This window comes from Vulpes lagopus, chromosome 17 (genome assembly GCF_018345385.1).
Source record: "Vulpes lagopus strain Blue_001 chromosome 17, ASM1834538v1, whole genome shotgun sequence".
Lineage (NCBI taxonomy): Eukaryota > Metazoa > Chordata > Mammalia > Carnivora > Canidae > Vulpes > Vulpes lagopus.
Window position 1 is genome coordinate 38,512,580 of NC_054840.1, and position 21,490 is coordinate 38,534,069.

Sequence of the window (21,490 nt, forward strand, 5' to 3'; positions counted from 1 at the left end):
TTTTATCAAAACTAATTCATAGCATATACAGGTGTCTTTAATCATGTAAACCAGCCGTCCACTACCCAGAGAAGACGTCAGCTTGCACACTGAGAATTGTCTAGCTTAGAAACTCTCAATTTTCTAATGGAAATACCGTCAGCCTCTAGTCAAGCTCCAGAGGCAATTTCTTCTCAGAGACTCATCAGTGATAGAAGATCAAGAAGTCTTGGGGCAGCTTGACTTCAAACAGCAAGTTCTCATCCCTGGTGCCTCCTCGCTGGTGGTTGGCGAGGTATGGCAATCAGATGGCCAGGATTCTAGCCCCATTTCAGCGCATGATCCTATTTCCAGGCACACGATCTGCTTCACCCCTGCTGAGCTTTGTGTGACTTACAGGACTCTCAAATAATGTACAACGACCTATCATAGAGGGTTGTCTGTGACTTCAACGGGACATCTCAACAGCTCTTTACAGGCATTAGGAAAGATAATGGAGTTCTTAACTTCTCACATTCTTCCCCTTGCTCGCAGGAGCAGCTACCACAAAACCAACTGAAAAAGGATGTCAATGTTATCATTCTGCAAGTGGAGTAGCCAGGGCTTTGAGGGACTCAGGCCACACTCTACTTGGGTATCTAAACAATGAGAGGATTGATAAAGGGGCGGGAAACAGAAGGCATAGTTCTGAGGCCTGAGCCAGCTCAGCTACCACCTCTAAGCCTCCTGGGCTGGAAGGAGGGAGCGGTTTCCAGTTCTGAGAGCCAATCCCAAAGGGGCTGTGTAGAGAATCCCCCAGGTGGGCACAGAAGCCTCAGTGGAAGGATGGGGCCATTCAGGCACACTCCTCAGGGCAGAAGCCCTCCTTTGTCCCATGGGAGGAAGCCAGCCAGAAGCAGAAGGCTAGCAAGCCCATGATGCCTTTCATGCAGCTCAACCTCCTGAGCTTGGAGAACGTTCCAGGGAGGATCTGCAAGGGAAACAGAAGATACGTGCCACAAACAGGTTTGAAATCACCAATCTTTTTTTTTTTTTTAATTTTGTGCCAACTCCAAGAGATATTTGCTCTTTTGCAAAGTCAAGTAGCAATGCCCAACCCTGTTTCTATTTTTGGTAAATGCCTTTTTCTGCCCACCCCACTCCTATGTGGGCATTCCTGGGCAGGTGATCTAACAGAAGCCGATCCAAGTGCACCATGCAATGTGCATTTAGGTAGAGGAAGATGCTAACCCACACCTGGGCTTGTCAAGAGAATTTCTATTCAGGACATAAACACTTGCAAACACTACAGGGTGCTCACTTGCTATGGAGCAGGCAATTCACATACATGCAGTCTCGAATCTTCACAGACCGCCTACCAGGCAGGAACTGCTCTTTTAGAATTGAGAGTGTGGCCCAGAGAGATGGAGACATTCCTCAAATTCCCATAGAACTGAGCTACAAATCCACCCACTCCGATCCAAAATCTACTCTGGTAATGGCTACATTTACACTCCTCATGATCATATTGAAAAGATCCACAAGACTCTGATATTTAAGGATATCCTGCAAATAATCTTCACTGTGGAGTTAAAAAAAAATCCACTTTAATGAAAAAAAAAAGACTACTCATTTTGTAATCTCTGTTTGACTTCTGCATGTTGCATTTGCTGAAGTACCCCACGTGTTAGCTTCCAAATCCTGTCTTTATAGAGATGACGTCAAGTATGATTGACCTTAGCAAGTGATTACACATTTATTTTGTCGGTTCCCATACACTGAACAGGAGGCACGATGTGGCAGATGGTATTTTCCACAGATGGCCTCCACACAACATCCCCTCCCACGTGTTCTTCTGAAGCATGCCTTGGCACTTGCCCATCACTACGCACTCGATTTCTCCTACCCCGGAATGTGGGCAAGCCCGAGGACTCCCAAGACCAATGTTCCAGAGCAGAAGTGGTCTGAGCTAGTGCTGGGCACAGCCTTACATGGCCTGGAAACTTGTGTGTCCTGCCTCTTGAAGGCCACGTACAAGGAGTGAGGCCACCGAGGGACCCTCGGTGCCAGATGTGCAAGTGAACTCATCGTGAACATCCAGCTCTGGGAAGCCTCTGATGATGCTGGCTCCAGCCATGTGACAGCCACCGCATGAGAGACCCAAGGAGAACCACCCAGCTGAGCCCAGCCACCCAGAGGACTGAGTCATAAAATAACAAATGAATGTCCTCAGCTTCTCAGTTAGGGGATAATGTGCTGCACAGTATAGAGCATGGAAATACACAAATGTACAAATGTAATCTACAGGTGACCTTAACCATGGGTTGGAACAGTTTTTGTTTTTTTTGGTTTTTTTTTTTTTGGTAACTAAAGTACAAACTGTAAATATATGTTCTCTTCCTTATGATTTTCATCTCTCCAGCTTACTCCATTGTAAGAATACAGTATACAGGGATCCCTGGGTGGCGCAGCGGTTTGGCGCCTGCCTTTGGCCCAGGGCGCGATCCTGGAGACCCAGGATTGAATCCCACGTCAGGCTCCTGGTGCATGGAGCCTGCTTCTCCCTCTGCCTATGTCTCTGCCTCTCTCTCTCTCTCTCTCTCTCTCTGTGACTATCGTAAAATAAAAAATAAATTTAAAAAATTATTTAAAAAAAAAAAAGAATACAGTATACAATACATAAAAGATACAAAATGTGTTTATCAACTGTTTATGTTATTGGTAAGGCTTCAGGTCAACAGTAGGCTATTAACAGTCAAGTTTGGGAAAGTCAAAAGTTATATGCAGATTTTTGATGGTGGGGTCATTGTCCCCAGGCCCCACATTGTTCAAAGGTTTATTATATCTACTTTTGAAAAGAGAGCAAGGATAAGCGAGCCCTAGAAAAAAGACAACTACAGTATTTACCTGTATCCCAGGTATTAAAACAATTTAACCTGGAGGCCAGGCATCTATAGATTTCAGGGGGACCCAAATCTAGTGGCTCTGGCAAGCCTTTGTGATTTAGGTTGTTCTCAAGATATGATGACTATACCTGCAAGTCTTTGTATTTCCGGAAATCCTCAGAAAGAGGCAGAAAGGCAGCTTCTCCAAGCTTTGAGCCTGCGGGAGCACTGTCTCCAGGCGGCTCTGGTACTACACATCGTCCCCGCCCAGTTCTGAAAGCACAAGCAGCTGTCATCCACATCACAGTCTGAGGAACCACCTAAGGCTGGCAGCCAGGCCTTGGGTGAGAAGAGCTGCCCACCTCGGTATGCCAGCTCGGCTCTCACTGCTTCCAGCCCACGTTACTGAAACAAAAGTCCCCACAGTCTTCTTTCTGGCAGCCAGGCTTATCAGCACCTTTCAGAGAGGTCAGGATGCCACTTGGCGAGCCCCACGAGGCAGCCTGCCTTTGCTGGCAGCAGAGCACCACCCCCCCACCCTACCCGCTCCCCCACTGGCTGTGCGACTCCTCCCAACAGCTTCAGGATACAGACCATGGTCTTCATTTCATGCTAAGCTACCAAACCGAAATTACCACTAATAAACTTCAATTAAAACAAAATAAGACACACAAGCTCTTTACGCCAGGAATATTTCAGACATTGACCCTTAGGCCTCTGCCAACATCTACTGAACCGGTGCCAGAATTTTTTTTTTTTCCAAATTATAAACTAGTAACGTGCTTTCAAAGACTGGCCTCCTCCTCCTCCTATTTCAATCCCTATAAAAGTCCACGGGTATGTTTGAAAGAAACTGTGAAGTTAGCCTTCAATTATCATTCATTCTGTTTAAAGCTCTTCAGCAAGAAGAGGAAGTGGGGATTGAGAAATAAAAGTTCTTTTTGGCAACTGAATATACTGCTAAGCCCCCTTTCTGCTACTTTGATACCCAGATTCTCACTGCTTTTACTCCCCCTTGGTTCATCTGGAACTGGGATCTTCAGAAGAGTGATCTGGAGTTATCTCTCAAGCACCGTGAAACCCAAAGTATCAGGATCAAATGGACTCAGTATAGTGTCCAACATAGCCAGTGGTCTGTGTAACCTCTAAAGAGACAGCAGCTTCAGCTCCTCAGAAGTCAGGGACACACCTGGGAGTAGAGAGAGGCACTCAGGAGCTCTGGGGCCTGGAGTCCACCTGCATGGCAGGTGAGCAGCTTGCTGGCAGCCTTCTTCCCTGAATCTGCTCCAGCACCAACTCTCCCCTGCACATCCTGAGGCTCTTCCATTTCAGGAAAGGCTAATTTCTCTGCCTCACAGCAAAGTGCATTAAACACCGGAAAACGCAGTCCTGCATCAGGAGTAGATTGTGTGACTCTGTCCTGAAAACATCAGGAAACACACCACACAGTTTGCAGCTCCGTGAGATGGTGAGCTGGTCAAACAGGGGTCTCTGCATCCAGCTCCCTGAGGATCCCACAGGGATGACTAAAAACTCCTCAAAGATCCTAAAAGAAGTGCGGAAACACTTAGATCCTTACTTATCGTGAACCTCCTGATTTTCAGGCCCTCTCTGCTGTTAGAGAAGGATGTCTGAAGACCCCACACCCCTCACCACAGGTGCTCTGACAGTGCTGCTAGCATCCTGGGCAGAGGGTACCCATCGGCGGTCCAGGCCACCTGGGCATACACCTTCCAAACCTCCATGCTCCCTGAGTCCCAGTAAGTGAGGAAGCTCAGCCAGGGCACGGAGACAAGAGACTGTTCCAACTTCAACTGCACCCACGCCTGGCTCTTCCACCTGCTATTACAGCCCTCCTGCTTTGGCGTTCTAGACATTCCTCAGTGTCTGAATGAACCTGAAGCATCATCCAGGTTCTTGAAAACATGCACCAAGAGAGCATGCACCAAGAAACTCTCTCTGTCCTGTAACACACCATATGCACAGGGCAGGGCCTGGGCTCTAGCCCAAAGGAAGCTTCTGGTCAACACTTTTTAGTTGACCAAATGCTACCGACCTTTCATCCTTGGGCTCCCCTGGACTACAATAAAAATAAACTGCCCATACAATAATGGAGCCCCCACATAAACTCTTCTCTAAGAACATAATAGATCACCATCTCTCTATGGGGGTTTAGAAAAGGCTCTGCCTGGAGACCAATACTGGACAACTTCAGTATCTCCCAAATTCTGGAATTCTATGGAATGGTTGTATCAATTAGGAGGCTTCAACATTCAAGAAATAGGATGTTATGATTCAACCAAATGCACTGTCCTTCCTTTGAATCAAACCAACCTCCCATATGCCATGTCAACTTGATTGAAGACAACAGAAAGGGGGAGGTCTTAATTTCAGCTTGGAGTCTACTTGAGAGCCTCTCTCTACCTCTCTACTTCTCCCTCTGTCTTCCTCCATCTCTTCTCCCCTCAAAAATGCATATGTGCTCTCTAAAAAAAAAAGTTTGTGAGGATAATTCTTGTAAACTACCAACTACTTTATAAGCAAACAACAACAAAACCTTAAGGAAAAACAGTCATCAACATCACTGCCAAGAACAATTGTATGTTGCATATATATTTAAAAATGAAGTGTTTCTCTAGACATGGAGAAATGGAAATACGATTCTTTCAAAGCAAATAGGTCATTTGGCTCTCAGATGATTGGAGCAACTTGTGTAAAAGATCTTTTCAGGCAGGTAACTGTATCCTCTTTCCATTTTTCCACAGATGAAAGGCCACTGTGATAAGCAAGATTTTCCTGGCCTAGGGGTTGCACTTTAACCTTCTTTTCATGTAAACAAAACCGAAGGAGAGGAAAAAATCTCAGCTATTCACCTTTATGCCCCTCCCAATAAAAAAGTTAATTTAACATAATTAAAAAACCCTGTTAAGTTTTTAACTGCCCTCATCACCAAAAACCTGTCATCTTCCAGTAGCCTGAACTGTTGCCATTTTTATTCAGCACCCACTTTGTCTAGCACCTAATTCCATAGCTCCTGACCCCTTTGTTCACAGTGAGAGGTTATCCTTTTGTTTTCTCCAAAGAATGATGTATTGTTTGACCAAAGCAATCAATCCTACTGTCAGATTTAGGTTGACAATGCAAAGATGTTGAGCAGGCTGGTTGTCTGAGCCCTTGACACTGTGCTGTCCAAGATCCCATGACTAATTTTGGATCATTGGAAATTGGCCACCACAGGATACATTTGAACTTGCTAAAAATAGCCCAGCTCCCCCTCCAAACACTTCAACTTACTGTGGCACCAACAGAAACGTGCTTCTAGTTTCAAAGCTGGCTTACTCCCCTGGAATACAGTAAAAGAATAGAACTTCATGATACAGGATTTTTGAGATCATCCATAAGATATTTTAAATAGATTATTCACTTTAGAACTTAAATAATTTAAAAAGAAAGATTATTAATATAGAACTGAATGTCTTTGCTCTAAGTATAAGCAAATCATGTCATATATTGTAGATCAATAGAAAACAATTGATGCTATTTTCAGAATGCTCCCTGGGCCTCCACTCCACTTAAATGTGGAGCGTTTAATTAAGTAAATCCAATTAATCATCTGGAAGCCAATGTGAGAAAAGGAAACAGCCAACAACCTCCCAATTGCTCAGAAAGGCAAAGCATTTCAAACATGTATATTTTATATGTTCCCTGCATACCCTAATTATGTCTTTATATGAATTCCTTTAGCTGTCTACCAATTCTTAAAAGCCTAACGCCAAAGTCTTTTATAGAAATATACCTACAAAATCCTTTTCTTCCCACACCAAGGAAGAACACAAGAACTGAGCTGTCTGGCACTGATGAATACTTGATACAAGCTGTAACATATCTGTAACGTACATATATACATACACTGTAACATTATCAGGCAAAATGGCTAATTGGCAGAAGTCAAAGTCAACACCAAGAGCTAGGTTTAAAAAGAGACCCTGGCCCTTCCCTGCAGAGCAACAAAGATAAACATGAGCATTTCTACACACTTTGAAACAAGCAGCCTTCCCAAAGGTGCTTTTGATTTGTCTTCCTAAATTTACCCCTGCAGGCTTAACTAAACCAGCTGTTCGTTCAAAAGTACAATTAAAGAAGATCCCCTGAGGGCCCCCATATCAGTCCCCAAAGTCAGCCATTCACTAGCTGCACACTTTGTTCAGGCTTCTTTTTTTTTGTTTTGTTTTTCAAGATTTTTATTTATTTACTTTGGGGGGGGGGCAGGAGTGTGAACAGGGGTAGGGGTAGAAGGAGAGGGAGAAGTAGATTCCCTGCTGAGCAGGGAGCCCCATGTGGGGCTTGATCCCAGAACCCCAAGATCCTGATGGAAGCTTAACCAGCTGAGCCCCCCCAGGCACCCCCTGTCCAGGCCTCTTGATAAAGATTTTGCCAAGCCTCTAGTCATGGTCCTATGTTTCCCACTTACCACTCCCTCCAACGACCACGGCAGGAAATCTGGACCCCAAAGCCAGTTCTTTGGGGAACACACACTTTAATTGAAAAATAAAACCTCTTAATGTCATTGAAAAGCACTTACTTTTCAATCCAAAACTGCCTTCAAGTCCATGTACAACCATCACTCATTAAAGAGACTCTTGATTACACATCATTGGGGGCGAACTCATAGTCCCATGCCATGGGGCCCAATGGGGCCCATGTGGGGGGCGGGGGGTGGAGGGGCAGGCTGGCCAGTGTTCCAATCCACGGGGGCCATGTTCCCATGCAAACTGTGTCACAATGCTCCTGGGCTCTTCTGCAAATCACTAGCTCAACGACAACCAAAAGGCTCACAGCTTTTGCAAAGGATTACTGCCTTGGACACAGGAAGAGGACAGAAAAGGCCAGTGTGGACTTTAATAAATGGGAAAAAAAGACAAAATGGAACCAACAACCCCTAGAGCTCAGTGGGGTTTCCATTACTCATGGTGATCCTTTCCTTTCTGTGTCCCTCCTGCATGTTGACCCCAAACCAACCACCAATGGAGCTGGATGTCCCAAAGCAAGAAAAGCATGAGAAGCAACACCGTGGAGCCTTATGAAACCCGGTAGGCACCATACTGAGCTTCTCTAACCTACAAGCCTTGGCTGAGAAGTGATGATGACTCTTTTCTCTCTTAAGAGAAAAGAATAGTAATTGGCCACCAAAAACAAAACAAAACAAAACACCTGGGGTTTTCTGAAAAATTATCATAAACTCAAGGTTACAAAGATCAAATGAAAAATGCTTATCTGGCCTTCTTTTCCCCAAACTCACATCAAAGCCTGCACTCCTCCCCTCTAGCAACCAAAAGAAATAAATAAAATACATTTCTAAACTATGTTCGAATCTGTAGGGTATGGTTTTGAGTTATAATTTCCACTATATAAGAAAAATAAAAGTCCCTGTAAATACTATGTAGACATTGGGAAATGCATTTCTTCCCAAAAATTTATGGTTCATAACTCCCTGCAGTCCCTTCCCCATGCTTGTCAAGTCCATCCTCTCCCTAACCACGGTCTAAGTGGAAATTGAATTGATTTCCCTGGGTCTACCTCAATAAACAACTAATTCATCAATGGATCCTCATTTTAAAAAATGTCTTCAAGATATTTTAATTGGCAGGGTATCTGACCACTATGAAGACTAAGGCTCCCCTCTACTGTCCCACGGTTTGTAGCTTTTTTTGTAGTCCCACGGTTTGAAGTCCATGCATTTATATTCACTCCATGAAATTCTTCTCTAGAAGAAGTGCACAGACTCAGGTCAGGGATGAGTGAGGTCTAGGACCAGGGGAAGGCCCTTCTGCTGATCACCCCTGGGGCATGTTCCATCAGAGCCACACTGTGAATCCTTCGCAGGCTTTCCCTGTACCAAGATAAACCTCAATGAGATGAAAACCCAGCAGGTGGGCCTGGAGAAATTGTTCAAAGTTAAATAACATTTGCGGGCATAAGCTTTCAAGTGAATGAATCTTTGCAATTCTTACTTGCCAGCTTGCAGTTTTCTGAATGATTTCTTTTCACAAGCTGGTGATAGGACCTAGGAATTCCATCACTGCTGGCAGACGGAGAGTAAATTTGGCTTCAGGCCTGACTTTGGAGTCTGCTTGGAAAGCGAAGACAGCCAAGAGGCACTGCCTGGGCTTGTAGAGCTCTGCACAGGGCCCCCCCCCCCTTCCCACACCTCCCCATCTTCACCGCCCAGCCCCATCCTCCAACCACCACACAATTTACATCCAAGGGAGGCATTTTTAGATATACAAAATTGAAGGAAAACATTTGTTTAAGACATCCATTGTAAAAAAAAATGAAATAAAATAAAATAAAATAAACTTGGCTGGATAAGTAGAGGGGGAAATACTTTCAACTCCAGTACCTGGGTTTAGGCATCCCCACCTGCTGAGCATCACCTATATGACCAGTGGCCAAGGAAATGGGAGAGATTCAAAGGTGGAGAATGGGAGGGGCTGAGAGCATAGCTCCAAGGCTTCAGATCACTTCTATCTGGACAGTGACCCAGGGAGGGAGGGCTTCCCACTGCCTTGGAGCAAATGCTTCTCCCCCCTGAACCTGATAAGCAGATGCATGCTCTTCCCAACTTGAGAGACCATCAAATGTGAAACAAATGTTGGGATGTGGCTTAACAGCCATCACATTCCTGTGACTCTCATACTGACCTAGATGAGGTCTAGGTTACACAAGCCAATGTGGAACATGACGGGAACAACATGAGAGAACATGAGAGAACCTGTCTATCATGGTCGGGTCACATCAGCAGTAGCCCTGAAACCCCTCAGCAAAGGGTCAGGTAGTGGAGACGCCACACAGTATCAGACCCGGGACAAAACCTGGCAAACCCCTCCCATGTGGTGGGGGAGGGGGGCACTGAAACAGAAGGGAAAGGAAAGAGAGTGAGAGTGGGTCCTATCAGAAATGAGACAGCTAGGCTCAAAACTTTCTGGTGAGGGAGAAACATAATAATTAAAAGGCTGCTGGGTTAGCAGAGAAATTGAAAAAGCCATAGAAGGGCATGTGAGGAGCAGTCCTGTCGGAACAGAGGGAAACCAGAGTCCAGTATTCCCCTTCCCACACTGGGCATCTGAGCACTGGACCCCTGCTCTGAAAATGTGGTCTTTCTTTTGTATGTACAGCCCAGAAATCTCAAACGTAAGTAATGAATGTACCCATCTTTACCTCCTAGCTCAGACTTTAAAGGCATTTTCCTTCACTGACAGGTTTGGCGAAGATCCCCCAATTTGAAACTTCAGAGCAATGACAGGATGGAAGGTACGGAGGAGCCAGCAGGGAGGAGGGACAGCACAGCCCCAGGCTATAAAGTGAACATTCCAGGCTCTTCCCTGTGTTCCCAACTGTCCGAATACAGTTAAGAACCTATACATTTTAGTGTCCAAAATCAATATTTGATGTTAACATTTGGATGCTTTCCAGAAGAGGAAATGGTTTAGCAAAAAGTAAAAAATTCTTCCAAAATAAAGGTCTAATACATTTTCCCCGGCTGAGGACATTGTCTTCGCGTCATTCTCTATGTCACACTCTGTGTTACTTTCATTATGATCACCTTCAACTATCAGATCCAATACAAATCAACGGTAACCCCAAAGGAGGCCTTAAAACAAAGAGAACATCACATCATTTCTTATTCCTCATGTTTCAAAATGAAATATCGGTCCTGCAACATGGAAATTGCTCTAATCATGTAACCAGTCAGTCTGTTTAACAGAATGCCTAACCAGTTATTCTTGAAATCCAGAGAACATTAGCTCATTGAAAATGAAAGAAAATAACCACCAAAAAATACCCACCTAAACAGTATACATTACCGACCAATTAAAACCATCAAAAGTGACATCAAAAATAAAAATGTCAGAAAACAAAAATAAAAAGTTCACCCACCCTTTTGCCCTCTAATAAGCAGCAGGAAATACTAAAGCAATCTCAAAAATAATTCCTTTCCACTCACCAAGGGTGAGTAATAATAAATTAGGATTGGTAATAGAAAAACATGGTCATTTTATAAATATTACTCGTAATTTGTGTCTGGGTTAGGCTGCAAGTTCTCAAGGAGGCAAATTCAGAACGAGCCAGTTAGAAATTACATCGGTATGAGGTCAATAAAGCAACTGCACTAGGATTTGAAACTTTTGTCAATCGCGGTTTCTGCATACAACCACTGGAACCGAAGAAATTAGACGTTGTAAAATGCTTGCCCAAAACATCACAGGGCTGGATAAAAATCCTTCGTTACCAAACGGAGAGAGGCTTCTGAGCTCTGAAGGCTGGCGAGTCACAGCAGCTCCAGAAAGCCATGCTGGGGGACTGTGGACCGCCTCGGACAGCCTGCACCAAAGTAAACACTCCCACGGCAAGTTACCACGTGGAAACCAACTGGTGGGGGGAGAGCCCGGTGCCCACGAGAGAGCCAAGGAAGCCCCATGGCAGGAGGCAGAGAGGATTTTAATGCACTCAACAGATGGAAGTTGCAATAAACAAGAGGGAAGAGCTAAAGACACACTTTCACCCAGAGACAACAGTCAAAGACCAAGGAAATTACAGGCAATTCATATGTATCTCTATGCATAACCTAATTTCAGCTTGTGCTTTAACTGCAAAACTTGTCAAAGGAGGATAGAAAGAGCTAGAAGCAATTCTAGGACTCTTCTCCTACTAAAGGCGGGGGGGGGGGGGGGGCGTGGTGTGAAACACCAGCACACTCTCATTTGAGTGCTCAGGCCCTGGGCATTTAAAAATCTGCATTCTTGGGACGCCTTGGGTGCCTCAGTGGTTAAGCACCCGCCTTTGGCCCAGGGTATGATCCCAGGGTCCTGGGATCGAGTCCCACATCGGGCTCCCTGCATGGAGCCTGCTTCTCCCTCTGCCTGTGTCTTCTTTCTCTCTCTCTCTCTCTCTCATGAATAAATAAATAAAATCTTTAAAAATAATAATAATAAAAATCTGCATTCTGCCCCTCGACCGGGCTGTTGGAAGCTACCTGCCTCAGCAGCTAAAATAAGTACCCTGCTACAGAAATTTACGAGGACACTGAAGCAGGGATCATGGGGCTCCTAGCCCCTGGTGGCTCAGTGGTTAAGTGTCTGCCTCCAGCTCAGGTCATGATCCCAGGGTCCTGGGATACAGTCCCCATGGACTTCCTACTCAGCAGAGAGTCTGCTTCTGTTTCTCCCTCTGTACCTCCCCTCTCCCCACTCATGTTCTCTTGTGCTCTCTCTCAAATAAGTAAAATCTTAAAAAAAAAAAAAAAAAGAAGAAGAAGAAGAAGAAGCAGCAGCAGCAGCAGCAGGCATCATGAGGCTTTCCCCAGCCACAGGAAAGCAGCACAGTTTGTCAAGTAGAGCAATACTCTGGGAATTCAGACCCCTGCAGCCCTGACAACACCAGGAGACTCTGTTTCGAAAGATTCCCCCCTGAGCTACGCAACACTAGAAAACCAGCAGAAGAGAAGTCTACACTAACAAATGACTGGGAACAGAGCTGTACCAAACCAGGTTTGCCGGTTAGTTTCACTGAGGGATTTAATTCAGTTCTACGATCTCATCTGAAAGCAACCAGGTTTGCTCATTTTCATAAAAGAGATCACCGTTCAGACACACTTCCCAGAAAGAGAGCCTCAACATTCTACGGCCCCAGTACCTGTCTTTGTGAAACTCATGGAAACACAGAATACAATTCCCACTAAACAGCAGGATTTGTTTAGGCCACTGGCAGTTTAAGGCACTCTGGCTATAGAGATTATGTCCCAGATTCCTTTTCTTTAAAAAAAAAAAAAAAAAAAAAAACTTTATTGCTGCATAAGTTATATACCATAAAATTAACTCCTTGTAAGTACACAATTCAATAATTTTTAGTTAATGTACAGAATTCCAGGAGTCTCTCCACAATCCAGTTTTAGAACATTTCCATCATCCCAAAAAGACCCGCCTATCCACTGTCAGTGCCTCTCAAATCCCCATCTCTAGCCCCAGGCAACCACTAACCTGCATTGTCTTTATAGGCTTGCGTTTTCTAGGCATTTCATACAAATGGAATCACAGGATATGTGGTCTTCTGTGACTGGCTTCTTTCACTAAGCATAATATTTTCAAGTTCACATACTGCAGCATATATCAAGAATTCATCTATTTTATTGCTGAATACTAGTCCACTGTCTGGCTGTACCACGTTTTGTTTATCCACTCATCTGTTTCAGCTTATTAAATCTATAAATCCAACTAAGTGACCAGGCTTATTGGCCTAATCTCAGAAATAAAATCAGAAAGTCTGCCATATTTCTAAAATATTCTAGAATTTCTAAAATCTCTGTAATTGTGTGAAGATATCTAATGAGGATACAACCCGTTTCCTGAAAATTTTGTGTGTGGTGCTACTTTAAATAAGTAAACAATATCCTTGAATTTCCATTTTTTATGTTTTAATATATGTCTTAAACACATAAAGTGAGGCGTGTGGGTGGCTCAGCTGGCTCAGCATCTGCCTTCAGCTCAGGTCATGATCTCAGGGTCCTGGGATAGAGCCTCATCCCCATGTCAGGCTCCCTGCTCATCGGAGAGTCTGCTTCTCCCACTCCCTCTGCACGCTTGCGTGCGCTCTCTCTCAAATAAATTTAAAACTTTTTTTAAAAAAACTAAAACACATAAAGTGTTTGGGGCGCCTGGATGGCTCGGTCCATTAAGAATCTGACTCTTGATTTCAGCCCAGGTCATGATCTCAGGGTCGTGAGACTGCCCCCCACGTGGGGCTCTGAGCTCAGCTGGGAGTCCGCCTCTCCCTCTGCCTCTGCCCCTGCTTGTGATCATGCACATGCTCTCTCAAATAAATAAATAAATCTTGAACACACACACACACACACACAAAGTGTTTTTATGCTAATTTGCAAGTCAAGCTTCCCCGCCCAGGGTACACATCTCCCCCCAGCTGAGATCATTCGGTGCCCACTGCAGGTCCCAGGCCCAAGGACCCCATCCTGCACTTAGGCAGCCACAATCTGAGAAGCCCTGGCCCCACACTCAGCAGCAGCTAGCCCTGCTCGTTTGGTTCTATCAATGGGTGCAAATTGCAAAGATAAACTCAAAATGGATGAAAGATCTAAATGTGAGACAAGATTCCATCAAAATCCTAGAGGAGAACACAGGCAACACCCTTTTTGAACTTGGCCACAGTAACTTCTTGCAAGATACATCCACAAAGGCAAAAGAAACAAAAGCAAAAATGAACTATTGGGACTTCATCAAGATAAGAAGCTTTTGCACAGCAAAGGATACAGTCAACAAAACTCAAAGACAACCTACAGAATGGGAGAAGATATTTGCAAATGACATATCAGATAAAGGGCTAGTTTCCAAAATCTATAAAGAACTTATTAAACTCAACACCAAAGAAACAAACAATCCAATCATGAAATGGGCAAAAGACATGAACAGAAATCTCACAGAGGAAGACATGGACATGGCCAACATGCACATGAGAAAATGCTCTGCATCACTTGCCATCAGGGAAATACAAATCAAAACCACAATGAGATACCACCTCACACCAGTGAGAATGGGGAAAATTAACAAGGCAGGAAACAACAAATGTTGGAGAGGATGCGGGGAAAAGGGAACCCTCTTACAATGTTGGTGGGAATGTGAACTGGTGCAGCCACTCTGGAAAATTGTGTGGAGGTTCCTCAAAGAGTTAAAAATAGACCTGCCCTACGACCCAGCAATTGCACTGTTGGGGATTTACCCCAAAGATTCAGATGCAGTGAAACGTCGGGACACCTGCACCCCGATGTTTCTATCAGCAATGTCCACAATAGCCAAACTGTGGAAGGAGCCTCGGTGTCCATCGAAAGATGAATGGATAAAGAAGATGTGGTCTATGTATACAATGGAATATTACTCAGCCATTAGAAACGACAAATACCCACCATTTGCTTCAACGTGGATGGAACTGGAGGGTATTATGCTGAGTGAAGTAAGTCAATCGGAGAAGGACAAACATTATATGTTCTCATTCATTTGGGGAATATGAATAATAGTGAAAGGGAATATAAAGGAAGGGAAAAGAAATGTTGGGAAATATCAGGAAGGGAGACAGAACATAAAGACTCCTAACTCGGGGAAACGAACTAGGGGTGGTGGAAGGGGAGGAGGGCGGGTGTTGGAGGGGAATGGGTGACGGGCACTGAGGTGGACACTTAATGGGATGAGCACTGGGTGTTTTTATGTATGTTGGTAAATTGAACACCAATAAAAATTAATTTAAAAAAAAAATGGGTGCAAATTGGTGGACTTGTCCCTTGAGCTGTCCTCCCAGCCATGACTTAGTCCTAGCAGTGTTTCATATTATCATTCCTGAGGTTCTAGCTTCGTAACCAAACACCTTAACCACTCCTGCAGGGCACTCCTACCACACTTACTCCCTCCACCTCCCCTTCATCTTCTGGAAGACCCATGTCTATAAGGACCCAAAGACCTGCTGCAGACGTTGGATTCTGACCCAGACCCAGCACTGAGGCTTGGCCACCTCCAAGTCCGTCCACACAGTCTACCTGCAGACTCCGTGTGGGGGCCTCAACACAACCTCTATCAACAGCCAAGTCAGACGGGGACAGTTTTACCGCTGTCAACTGCTGCTGCCCACGCCACCCCCTCTCCAGCTGCCACTCAGGCCTGGATCCCACGGCAGAGCCATCTCCAGCATGCAGGCCTGTCCCCGTGGGACCCCCCAGTGCCAGCGAGTGCCCCCTCGGATGTGGATGCCTCCCCCAACTGCCCCGCCCAATGAGGCCAGCAGCTCCATGAACCCACTGGTGATTATTCTACCCAGCTTCCCTCGAACTTTCTTAAAGCCAAGTCCACCCACAGCTACGGCACCCGGGAATTTACACGACAGACATCTAGAAGCAAGTCCTTAGTTAGCTCCTACTGCACCGCCACGGACATGACCGATATCTGCTGGCCAAAGGAGGCGTAAGGTGCAGTGATCGTCTTTGCTTTACGCCACCAGTTACAGCGTTGTCGGCTCTAAACTCTGTAAAGATTCATGGCAGATCGGAATCTTGGTCCCACGACAGTAATCCCAGACCCCAGTCGTGATTCTAGAATCCATTTGGTTGCAGGATGTCCAACCGCCGATGTTCCTGGCATCCGATGCCTTCCTTTGGCGGAACGCGAGAGCGGTGCAGGCAGCCGGCAGCTGCATCCCTGGCGGCTGGCTGCGAGCAGCTTCGGATGCCCTCTCCCAGATGCGCCACATCTCCAGCTTTGTTACAGACAGGGAAGCTCTTTGTGTGGAATTTTTATCTGGAGTCAGTCTGTGAGGAACACATTTCTTCCAGGAAGTTGAAGCCAAGCGCTAGCCGTTTTATGATTTTGCAGACAACTCAACAGAAACCGCTTAGCAGAATTCTTATTACTTTTTTTTGACTCTGCTTTTCTTTGCATAGGCACATCATAAATCGTTGTCAAATGTTGGGTGAATCTGAACTGATTGAAAGAGGCTCTATTTCCTGTGAACAATCTGTCCTTGCTCAGTCCTGATTGTCACTTGCCTAGAACTTATTTAATTTCACATCTCAGCAAATACAGCATTATTCTCCAGTAGAGCTGGCTTCTCAAACCATCACTCTCCTGGTTATTTATCATACATATCTGTAATTGAATTACCTATTGCAGTAATGTGATCTACTCACAAATGTACATAAAAATGCAACATAAAATAAAATTGTTCCAACATACACTTCCTCATCATCTTACATGAACCGCAGGATGGCCAATTCCAGAGACACAGTGACAAATAAGGAATGAAAGATGGGAAGATAAGGGATTAGTGGGTTCATGGCCTTCCAGAAATAAAAGATATTCAGCCCTAGAAAAATGTATTCTCTTTCAGAATACAATGTTTTTCAATATTAATCAGGAAACCAGTTCTAGCACATTGAGGGGAAAGAAAGAGCTAAGAATGGAATGATTTTATTTTTCCCAAATGCAACAGTACTATGCCAATAAATTTTAAAACTCAGAAAAAGAGAAATAAAGTATGTCCATCTTTGCTCTTGTCAGACAACCATTAATCTTGGACAGAAAAAAAAGAAGGAAAAGAAAAAGAAAACAGCAATTCTTTTGAAAAAAAAATTCTGTTTTCTTGAGTGCACTGTTGGGTTGACCCTACTGTAAATGCCATGCCCCAGGTGAAATGTAACTTGTCTTTGAAGTTGCCTGGCTTCAAAACACTCTGAAATTCAGAGGGAGGTTTCATTAGCTCTACAAGCTTTAGACAGCATAGATTAATTGTGCTATTATCAGTACATTATAATAAATTACTTATACACTATATTCTCTTGGATCAAATTTTCATCTGCTTTACTCTGTTTGACTTAAATTCTGAATCAAAACAAGTTTTGGGTAAGCTCACTGAAAGTGAAAAGTTTATCCATGTACATTCCAGTCCACTTTAGTTTTTTTCTTCTTGTCTTGCTATTAGAAATAGATTTTATGGGATCCCTGGGTGGCGCAGCGGTTTGGCGCCTGCCTTTGGCCCAGGGCGCGATCCTGGAAGACCCAGGATCGAATCCCACGTCAGGGTCCCAGTGCATGGAGCCTGCTTCTCCCTCTGCCTGTGTATCTGCCTCTCTCTCTCTCTCTCTGTATGGCTATCAAAAATAAATAATAAAAAAAAACCATTAAAAAAATAGATTTTATATATCCAGCTAACAAATTCATCAAAGAAATAAATGATCTATTTATCAAGCATACAAAAAGTTGCTTCTTCAAAGTGCTTCCCAATGAGCTACTCCTCACCTGTTGAATTTATCATTACGATGTTACCAATTTGAGCAGGGATTAGAGACAGCAGATTGCCCCCTATCTACAGCAGATCATTTCTACAAGGCAGCAAGGCAAAGAGACAAACACCAGTAATTCTCAACAAAACTTTTGCATCTCAGTTTTAAAAGGTTGCTGGAAACGTATGTGAAAATGTCTGTGTTGTCAACAACAGTACAAAAAGATAATACAAACAACTACAAGCACTTATATATATCTTAGTACTCAAGAAAATAGTTCACTTTCACTGTATAAATTTGCAAACGGATGCAGGCGGACAGAAATGTAAAAGGTTCCACACCGCACACTTTGCACTTGGGTGTAACTCAATTTGTTAGACACTGTAATTTACATTTTAAAAATTATTTAACATTAAACATAAAAATCTGTCACCTTGGTGTTATAATTATACCCTAAGCAATTTGTCTGAGTAACTATAGCAACAATTTCAGAAGCATTTGCAAATACAACTTTGGTATAATTTTAGAATCAAGAATTATGGAGGATTTACTGCAGGATGTAGGGCTACTTTTCTCAAACACTTGTCCATATACTGCTACAGAACTGGATTCCTTGACTCAGGAATTACCTAATTAGTTTGTTCTATCTTGCAAACTATATGATTTGCAAGGCAAACCTTCTTGTAGGGATTCTTTTCTTATCTTAGTGATTTCTAGAGTTCATAATTACTTGTTTATACAGTGGAATGCCTTTATAACTTTGGCTGGACATTTACCAAAGTTCTGTTTCTCCCTCCCTGACTTTCCTTTATTTTTATCAGAAACAAAGCCTCCATTTCAATGATTCTGTAACCAAAAAGAAAGACATTTGGAATCATTCAAAATAATTATCAAATTAGTAAAGGCTATGCAGTGAAGGTTCAGTTAAGCAGCTCTAACACCAGGAGCATTCAACATAGTCCCAAGGAGCTGGCATAGAACACAAAGCAAAGTTTTTGCGGTTTTAACATTTGTCCCTGAATTAAGAGTCCAAAGGGCCTCTCAAGCAAAATTTCTTACTGCAAAGCCATGGATTGGGCTTCAGAAGGTTTGGGAACCCTCTAGAGCTTAAGCAAAAGCTTATGCTAATGTGCATATATTTATTATAGCCCCATAGCCAACAACTTTTAACAGTCACTGTACTGTATGTTTCCGTTTCATTCTGTCCAGAAACAGTCAAGAAATAATTTTAAAAGGGAAGCAGCAGTGAAGAATGCAGGTTTATTTTTACCGAATTCTGAACATCTCAAAAACTTCTTTTGGACAGAGACAAGCTTTACCACCCAGGAGACCAAAGTCTTTGCTCTCAGCAGGGATCTTGCAGCTGTTTGCCATTAAAACAACCAAATAAGTTAGCACAATTCGCAAAAGGCATAAAATGATTAGCATCATCCGTCTTCTCCCTATTAAGGCAAATATGCATGGATAGGCTAAACACATGTAAAAGCAGGTACCAGTTCATCACCCCTGGGGGTCCAGGAGCGTGCAAATAACTACGTGACCTTGCAACACCATGGATGAGCTGCTATTTTGTGGCAAAGTTTTAACAAGAAAGAAATTCAAGGGAAAAGAAATCTGTGTTTCAAGTAGCTCAAACAATTATATCTTGGACTGCTTTTTCTTTTAAAACAAAAAATGAAAAATCGTTGGGATAAAAAAAAACATGTTTCCTTTGGTATAAATACAGGCATAGACAAGAAAAATGTATTTAAGTCATACACAATTTAAGGTATTATCTCCCAAAACTGAAATTGTGAACTGGTCACCCGAAGTAGTGCATGATAAACATTACACCTTCTTCAATAATAAAATCAGCACAATTGGCAATTACTTTGGCAATCCTAATTAGATGTGAAAATCTTCCCTAGTAAAGACTGTTCTTGTTTTTCTGTGTCTACTTAAGAAAGACTAACAGTAAAATCACTAACGTATCTGCTCTTTCCAAACTTGGCCAGTATGACGGAGCTCTTCTGGATACGCTGTGACACACGATTGTTTTTTCCTAAAAACAAGGTGCAACAACCATTTGTAACTCCGGGCATTTTAACTAACGGGCTCCCGAGGAGCAGAACCTTGTCAGTATTAAACATAACTGACATTATTATTGCTGTTGTTACTGCTTTTCGTTTTTGAGAAAATACTCACAAGGAGGAAGACGGCTGCATAGACAGGAGTTTGCAGGGATACGTTGGTCTCTGGAAGAAACCTTGGGTTCGGCAACCACCTCTCGTGCCCTTCTCTTGGCCACGCTGACAGCTGCCCCTGGTTCACGGATCAGCTCCCCCACCCCCACCCCCACCCCCACCCTTCTGAAATCACGGCCGGATCCGCCGGGTCCGGGACCCCCACCCACCCAGGACTCGGGCACCGCTCAGCAGCCTCCCCGCCGCTTCCAGCGCTCGCTCGCAGCGCCCCCTGCCGGCGATCCCCGGGCCGCCGCGGGCGCAGGAAAGTTCGATCCCAACTCTGAGCCGCCGCATCCAGGTACAAAGCAAGGAAAGGGCGAGGAGGTGCGCGCGCTTCCCGCCAAAGCCCCGGGAATCCGGCTCCGCCTGCGGTAAGCCGGGCACCGGCGCCGCGGGAAGCGAGCCCGCCGCACTCCTTGGCGGCGGTCTCCCCGCACATCTCGAGAACACCGGGTCCCTCCGGGGGACCAAATGTACCTCCGGCCCCGAAGCCCCGATCCAGGGGATGCGAAACCGTGCAGCCGCGAAGACGTAGGGCGGAAAGCGACTCGCCCGGCGGCAGCCCATCAGGCGGCCCGAGCCCCCGCACCCCCAGCATCCCCAGCCTCATTCGCCCTCCACCAAAGCGCTCGGCGGAGTTGAGCCCAGGTCCCACTGCCTCCCGGTTCTCACGCGCGCCGCAACACCCCTGTGTAACTCCAACACGAAAACCCGCCCCAGCCGGTGGGGCGGCGAAGCCCCAGCCGCGGGGACCCCGCGCACCGCTCGCGACCAAGCTCCCGGACGCGCGCCGGGTGCGCGCACAAAGCCCCACCGCGCACCTCCCCGAGGCGCGGTGCAGGTCCCGCCTCGCCCACCACCGGGTCGCCCACCCCGTCGCTTCTGCTCCTGCCCCCGCACGCTCCGACCTCGGCCACCGCAGGGCACAAACTTCAGCCCGTGCGCGAGCTCAGCTGTGCGCGCCCCGCGCGATGGCAGTCCGAATCCCGTGCGCGCAGCCACCGGCTGCCCCCCGCCCAGCGCCTGCGGAGCGCCCCTGCCTGCGAGCCGCACGACCCACCCGCCGACCACTGCCGCCCCGGGTCGCGGCCGGCCACGCGGGACCGGGCGGGGGTCGCTCACCAGGTGCGAGGCGCGCTCCTCGTGCCAGTCATCCAGCGCCGGGGCTCCGGGGCAGCTCTGTGCGTCCTCGTCAGCGCCCGGCGAGGGAAGTCGAGGCAGCGGCCGCCGCCGCCCCCTGCCGCTTCCCCGGGGCCGCCCACCGCTCGCGGCGCTCCGGGCTGGGGATCGCTGTGAGCGCGGGGCGCACCGTCCCCGGGCGCGCGGCCGGGCCGGGGGGAGCAGGTTGGCGCCCGGCGGGGGCGACCGACGAGGAAAGGCAAAGTTGGGTGCCGGAGCCAGCCCGCAACGGAGCCACGGGTGGGAGCGGGAGCCCCGGGAAGGGCCACGCGGGCCGGGCCGCCCCTGCGGAGGGCAGGCGGAGGCGGAGAGCCGCCACCGGGCACGGGCCGCGGCCGGCAGGGGGCTGCGGAGCCCACCCGCGGCGGGAGGACAGCGCGCGGGAGCGGGCGCAGCGAGAGCAGCCGCCGCCG

The 21,490-nt window shown here is 46.0% G+C and overlaps 1 protein-coding gene across 2 annotated transcripts in view; it reads right to left on the bottom strand.

Moving 5' to 3' along the window:
* Window positions 1-21,490, bottom strand: part of SEMA5A (semaphorin 5A) — a 488,460-nt gene extending 466,970 nt beyond the window's left edge. For both annotated transcript variants that reach the window (XM_041731983.1, XM_041731984.1), the window contains exon 1: window positions 21,021-21,490. The gene's annotated coding sequence lies outside the window, so the exon portion shown is untranslated. The remainder of the gene's footprint in view (window positions 1-21,020) is intronic.